Source organism: Nipponia nippon, unplaced genomic scaffold (assembly GCF_047370975.1).
Source record: "Nipponia nippon isolate SJK-2023a ecotype South Korea unplaced genomic scaffold, ASM4737097v1 scaffold_6, whole genome shotgun sequence".
Classification (NCBI taxonomy): domain Eukaryota; kingdom Metazoa; phylum Chordata; class Aves; order Pelecaniformes; family Threskiornithidae; genus Nipponia; species Nipponia nippon.
The window spans coordinates 12,164,697-12,171,473 of record NW_028262380.1 but is presented as its reverse complement, the minus strand read 5'-3'; positions in this window follow the sequence as shown (position 1 = coordinate 12,171,473).

Genomic DNA, 6,777 nt, shown 5'->3' with positions numbered 1-6,777 from the left:
AGTGAGAGAAGTCATCTGTTTTTTAGAAAGCTTTAATGATCAGGTATTTTTGCCCTTTCTTTCATTGTTTTACTGGGATGTCTCATCATAGGTGCTGATCTCACTTTTAACAGTAAAAAAATGCAGAGAAACTTCATTAATGGCCTGTGGAAGTACCTCGGTGTGAGGGCAGAATCGCTTTGAGTCGGATGTTTTCATAATACGGAATGTATTGGTGCTGTGCTGCTTTCCAGCATGGCCAGCAGGTGGGGAAAGTGGAGAAGCTGCAGAGCAGCGCCAGCAGCCGCTGCCTGTCCCCGGCTCCAGCGAGTCCTGGGGCTGCCTCCCCAGTGCTGGGGAAAGCGGGCTGGTGGCCGCGTTGCTTTTCGTTAGACGTTGTAGGCAATGGGTTCTTGCATCATTCTTCCAGGGTATTCTTGTATTTTTCCGTTGAAAAGATAACCTGCATTTACTTCTATCTAGGATCTTCCTTCTGTATGAATATAACTGCCTAAGTGAAGTAACTGAAGTATATTAGAAGTAAGGGGTGTGATTTTGATAATTGCCCTGATTAGATGAAAGAAACTAGATTATTTCAAGTCATTCTTGGCAATCTGAAATGCAAATTATTATTAAGAAGCTGGGTATTTCAATAATTTTGCACCTTTTGTTTTGGTTTTTTCCCTCTGAAACGTTGCTTTCTTTTCTAAAAATGCTGTGGTGGTCTAGGTCTTGCAGCAGATGGGAAAAGGTAGTCAGTTTTTGCAAACTCTCCTCTTCTGGTAAGTTAGAAGGTCCTGAATTGTCCTGATACCTCCTGATAAGTAGAGAGAGATGTCACAATCTTTCCTTTTCAAAGAATTCTTGGCACCTCTGTACCTGTAGCGGCCAAAGCAACAAAGCAGGGAAATGCTGCAGTGGTACAAATTAGTGTCTCCTAGGAGTCCTTATGTGAAGATGTGTCTTTATGGTACAGTTAAGTGCCTTTGCAAACTCTTTCATTTTTTTTTTTCTCGCTCAGCTTTTGGAGGTAAAATGACCATTGCAATAGGAAAAGGCGTTTCAAGATATTTATGAACTTCATGCCCTCAAAAGAGTAGTAGAGAACTACATGAGTAGCTAACTACTAAACTCCAAGTGTTTCAGTAAAAATAATAGACATGCTGGTTTGCTTACAGATATTCAGCAAGAAAGGATGATCAGCAAGATGTTGGCTGAGCACAGTCAAAGTTACCTTGTTAAAGTGTGTCTCAGGCATGTAATTACTGGTAGCTCAACTTACTGCATAAGAGAGCTTGTCATCTTTCTTGCTCTTTGCCACCAGATATTTAACATCAATTTGCATCTGAGACAGAGCTTGCAAAGCTGATTTGCGTGGTGTCTCAGTCACTGAAACACTCCCTCTGTTTAAACACTGATGCTTTCCTCAGAAAATACTTATTCTTTGGATTTATTTGGAGTTCCTTCAGTTTCTACTGTCATGGTTCGTTTCTTTCTTTGATGATGCTGTGTCATGTTGTATTGCTGCTAAGGCTTTGGAAAGGGTCATAAAGAGATTAGGAAGCAGCAATGTGATGATGAGAGTGAAAGAAAATGGGTCACATTGATGTTGACTGCGGTAAGAACAGCCAACCAAGCAGTAGCAGTCCCTCTCCCGGGCAATCGGAGAAGGAACTTCCACAGACAGCAATTTAGCAAAACCCCAGAGAAAGAGTGACTTCTGAGTAGAGAGATTCTAACTTTAATAGAAATAAAAAATAATTTAAGCAAGTATAAATGACACTTGATGGTTATTAAAAAGTTCCAGTGCTGATCTATCACATCACTGCCAACCTGGAGACAGGTCCATGGAGCCATACTTCTGTGCATCACGGTTGGAATCTCTTCCTTGGTCATCGCTTTGACCATAGGGCAGAGGTACCTCTGCAGCTAGATGGGAAGCCCCTCTGCTCCTGTGCCTCGTTTATTTACAACCAGCTTCTGGTATTACGAAAAAAGGGCAAATCGCCTCTTTTCTCCTCTGGGTCCAGAAGAGGACTCTTTATTAAAGCCTTGCAAAGGCAATGAGCTGGTTTCTGTTAACTTATTTGAGATACAGGATCAAGCTTTGATGCAGGTCCAGGTTCCTTTGGACACCTTTGCTGCCATTACTCACCTATCACAGCACTCCATAATCTACTGAAACGTAGAGGTGGGCTCAATTTTGTAAAATCCAGAAATATTTTGTAATTTTGTCAACAGACAATCAGCTTTGGCTGGAAATACTATTCTTAAATGTGTGCACTTAATGGGAAATGTCTCTTTATGTGTGTTTGCTCCACAAATGATGATTGTCAATGTTTAATCAGCAATGGAACAGAGTCTGGCAGCTTCACACCATTTTGATGAATAAGGGACTGATGTTTCTGATGAAAGAAACAGGTTATGCCCCAGTTAGTTCTTTGAAGTACTTTCCTCTGTGGATCATTGTTAGACCTTCTGTAGGGTCAGGGTAAGTTTGCTGCTCTTTGCACAGGAGCTAATTTTACAGATAGCAATTTCTACATCTGTGGAGAGCAAAATGGAATCAGCTGTATGTTCTTGGCAGAGAAACCTACAGGTTGCGTTTCCTCCTCCAAGTAGGTGTTGAAGAGAACAGGAGATAAGATAGATCCCAGTAGGAAAGCACAACCAAAGGTTTTTAAAGAGGATGAAAAGCAGGATTGCACTTGTATTCCTTGGATCTTTCTGAAAGAAATAATTACTGCCTACATTGCACAGTATATGTCCACAGGAGTAGTTCTGATTGCTGGCTGGCTGACACTGAAAATAGGTTGCACTTTTTGTTACCAAATATGTCAGCCATTTTAGCATTTTCCCCTAGCAAGTGGAAGGTGTGCAGGCAGAGATGAGATCTGTGTGTGCTCGTTCTTTTTAAGACTTTTTTTAGCATAAGTCAAGCAGCTTTGAACAATTCTCCTTTGACTCATTAACTGTCAAAAGCAAGTGTAGACGGGAGGCATAAAACTGTTTCTTTCAGAAAAGAAGAGTATAGCTGCAATATAGTCTTCCTCCATATGGAAGCATCCTTCACACGAATCCAGGCTTATACATAAGCAAGCACTGACACATTGCATGACATATTTATAAGGCAGGGAAATAAAGAACAATTGAGTTGCCTAAACACGAAGTGCCATTTGAGATACTGTTGTCTCATCTCGTCTCCTGGTATCTCACCAGGTCTCCAGCTGCTGGCCCGGGGGAATATAGGGCCTCCATTAAGTCCTTTATTATATCATCAGCCTTGTGTGAATATATCACCTGTCCCAGGATATCTCGAGTGGCACAAGATACTTATGTTTAGACTAATGAATTAAGGCCGTGTAGATGAAAATAGCATGAAGTTTTTCCTAACTGGTTGAAATACAACCTCTAGAGACACATTAAATCTGAAGGATGCATTAAGAGTCCTTATGCACAAGTTGTTAGCCTTAGGAATCCTAATCTGTAATTTTTTATAAAATGTGGGTGATGGAATAAAGGTTATGCTTATTATGTTTTCAGACTACGCCACATGGAAGATACTGTGAGCTCTTTGGAGTGGATGGTGGTAAATGAGTGCTTAAAATGGAGAAGGAAAGGGTTCTTAATGTGAATTTTGACAACTGTATTAATAACAAGAATGAATAATTAGAGGTAGGGATAAGCAAAAATGGGTGAATGACTTCAGTTAAATGTGCAGTTTTTCATGAGATGGTTAGAATCACTGTGTGTTTGAATACTTCAGGTCAGAAGCAGGATTAATACATGTTCAGCACTAAAACATATTACGTAAGTAGGTTTTAAATGCACAGTGAACTGGTATGTATATTATGAAAAAGGAAACTAGACCTTACAGTCTTTGATTTTGAGCTTTGGTATAGCGAGTCTCAAGGTCGCTGTATAGCCAGCAGTATGCCAGTGTTGTGCTACTTGTTACATTCCTTGAATAAAATTATTCTGATGCAGGATTGAGTTTTAGCTAGAAAGGACAGTCCCTGGCTGGCAGGAGGCAGTTTCTGGAGGAAGAATGAAAGGGAGAGACACAATTATAATTCAGAATTATCTTGATTAATTGCATAAGTGATTTGAAATCAGTGAGATGAAATCCAGTAAGTTCAAGTGCTAAAAACATGGGGAGAGATGTGTGTTTGTAGGCAGGGAGGAACCATTATTAATATGACATGGGGAGTTACTGACTGGGTGATGCTATTATAACGGATCACAAACTGAGTAGGGATCAATGGTGTTTGCTACAAAAGAGGGATGAATCTAATTCTGGGATTTATGAACGGGAAGATGATGCATAGGAAGCAGGAGGTGAGACTGCAGGTGAAGTAGAAGATCGGGTTCTGTACACAGTGACTTAAGAAAGATGTACATACATTAAAAGAAGGCCGCAGGAGATCCATAAAAAATATTAGATATTAAAGATCAAAGGGCATGATCTTCAGGTGATATAAATCACTTCAGGCTCAATAGCTCTGAAAGAACTAAGCTGATTCACACCAGCTGAGGAGCTGATTAAAACAGTTATTTTTTAAATTTTCTTTCTAATCTAACCTTAACAGTGGCAATTTACATTAACTTCTCAGTGCCATCAAGTTTTCCCCAAGGCTTACAGGAAAGAATTACTCGAGTGTCATAATTTTAACTCTCTCGCTCTTTTCTTTCGTTTTTATTTGAAACTGAGCTATAGATTTTTTTTTTCAGTTTCTATTTTAGCATTATTTAAAAATGAACACAGTTAAAATGGAAAAAAGGAAGTACTTTTTAAATACAAGGCACAATTAACCTCTGAACCCTATTGTCTCATGATATCATTGCCTCCAGAAGCCTAATAGGATCAAAAAAGGGTAATAGATAATGAGAAAATCTCCTGACATATTAGAAGAGATTAAAATAAAAAAGACTACAGGGAAAAAAAAAAAAGGACATAAAACTACACGCTTCAGGACATAAGATAGCCTTTATATATGCGAATGGAGGAAGCTGGTTTCTCAAAGAGCATGTTCTCCTATAGTTGCCCTTAATGGGCTTGTCTTGCTTTGAAACATCTGCTGTTACCCCTTGTCAGATGGAGGATACTGAAGCAGGTGGACACAGGTCTCAGTGAGTCTGGCAATCATACTTTTTCCTAATGTGAATTCTGTGCAAAATTCTGTGCTCCTGCAGCTAACCTCTTAGTGATGTGTAAAGGTGACTTGAAAGGGCTATTTAAAAAAAAACAGCAAAGGCAAGCTTCTTTTTTTGTCTATGTATTTATGTTTGTCTGCATATTCATATCATATCCATCCTCACCACCATGTTGTTTCAACATCCTTTATGTACCTATGTGTTTAATTTTTATCGGGGGCTGGATCAGGGGGATGAAGAAAGGTTTCTCCAAGGGTTGATCTAGGAAAAGCAATAAAGAAAAACAACAAAGGAAGAATGTAAAAGCATTGCTTGGGTACTTAGGGACAAAATTATAAATGACAGAGCCCAGCTGCAGCTAAAACTAGCTGGGAACATTAAAAATGGTAAGAATGGATTCCAAAAACATGCTAGCTGCCAAAGGAAGTTTAGGAAAAAATGTGTTGGTGAACGAGAGCCTAGTGATAGACAATGGGGAGAAAACTGAAATTCTCAAGACCTTTTTTCCTTCTTGTTCATAGGCAAGTTTGCTCCCTGACTTCTGCATGTACTTCTGCAGTTTAGGAAGGAGATGAGCAACAGGTTAGAGACTGCTCAGAAACGCTGGATTTCTTAAAATCTGTGGGGGTGGTTGGGATTCACCTGAGGGTGCTGGTGCAGTGACTATGAGGCTGCTGTCTATCATTTATCAAAACTCAGGGCAGTCAAGGAAGCAAGATTGGGTACCCCCACCCTGCGTTCATAATGGATGGCTTTCTCAGCAAAAGTTTTCACTAATCTGCTTGCATGGATCCTGAACTGAGCTGATTTAATACCATGATTAATTTTTCTTCCCCCAAGCCTATGTACTGCTCTTTGAATTTGTCAGTGACTCATGCCTAATAGCCTAACGCTGTTGGAGCTATATTCTAGTGATGAGATATGTGAGCTTTGATTGATTTCTGACATTGGGTAGGTCTAGGAAATGTTATCTTTTGAAGGAAGAGAATGGGTTTTCACTCTTAACTGGCTCTTTATGGTGATCCTCTTTAGATCCTTCCTTAGAATTAACAGAATACTGTAACAGTTGAATAGCCCAAAATGGGATGCTGAGAACAGATTTTACTCCTGCACTTTTTAACATACAAGTTAAACATCAGATGTGGGGTGTTTCTGATGTAATCTGGGCCTTATGGAAACAAGAAGCGGTTAACTGAGTTGGACTATTTGATTGAATTAATAGAACCTATATGCACTTAAAACCTTTTCATAGCTCCTTTCGTGCTTACTTACCTGGAAAGCCTTTTCCAAGCCACTTGAACAGCATCACAAAATCCTTTTGCAGCATCTTGCAACTATTTGAGGAATATGTTTGTGCTTCTTCTAGGTTGTGTGAAAATGATGTCTGACAAAACCTTGATTTGGGGAATTGCATCTTTTCCTGTGAGACTGAGCAAAACCAATGTGGCTACAATGATTTATGCTAATAGAGGATCTGGCCTAGTATGTCTATTTCTGGCATACACAGAGTAGAGGCTGTACGGCCTTTATGCTGTGGTCTGACTGTCGTCTTTGCTTAATATTCTTTGCAAATAAATGCCCCAAACCAGAGAAAAGAATGGGCTGAGCTGAAGAAAGCAAACCTTCTGTTTCAATTTCAACTGT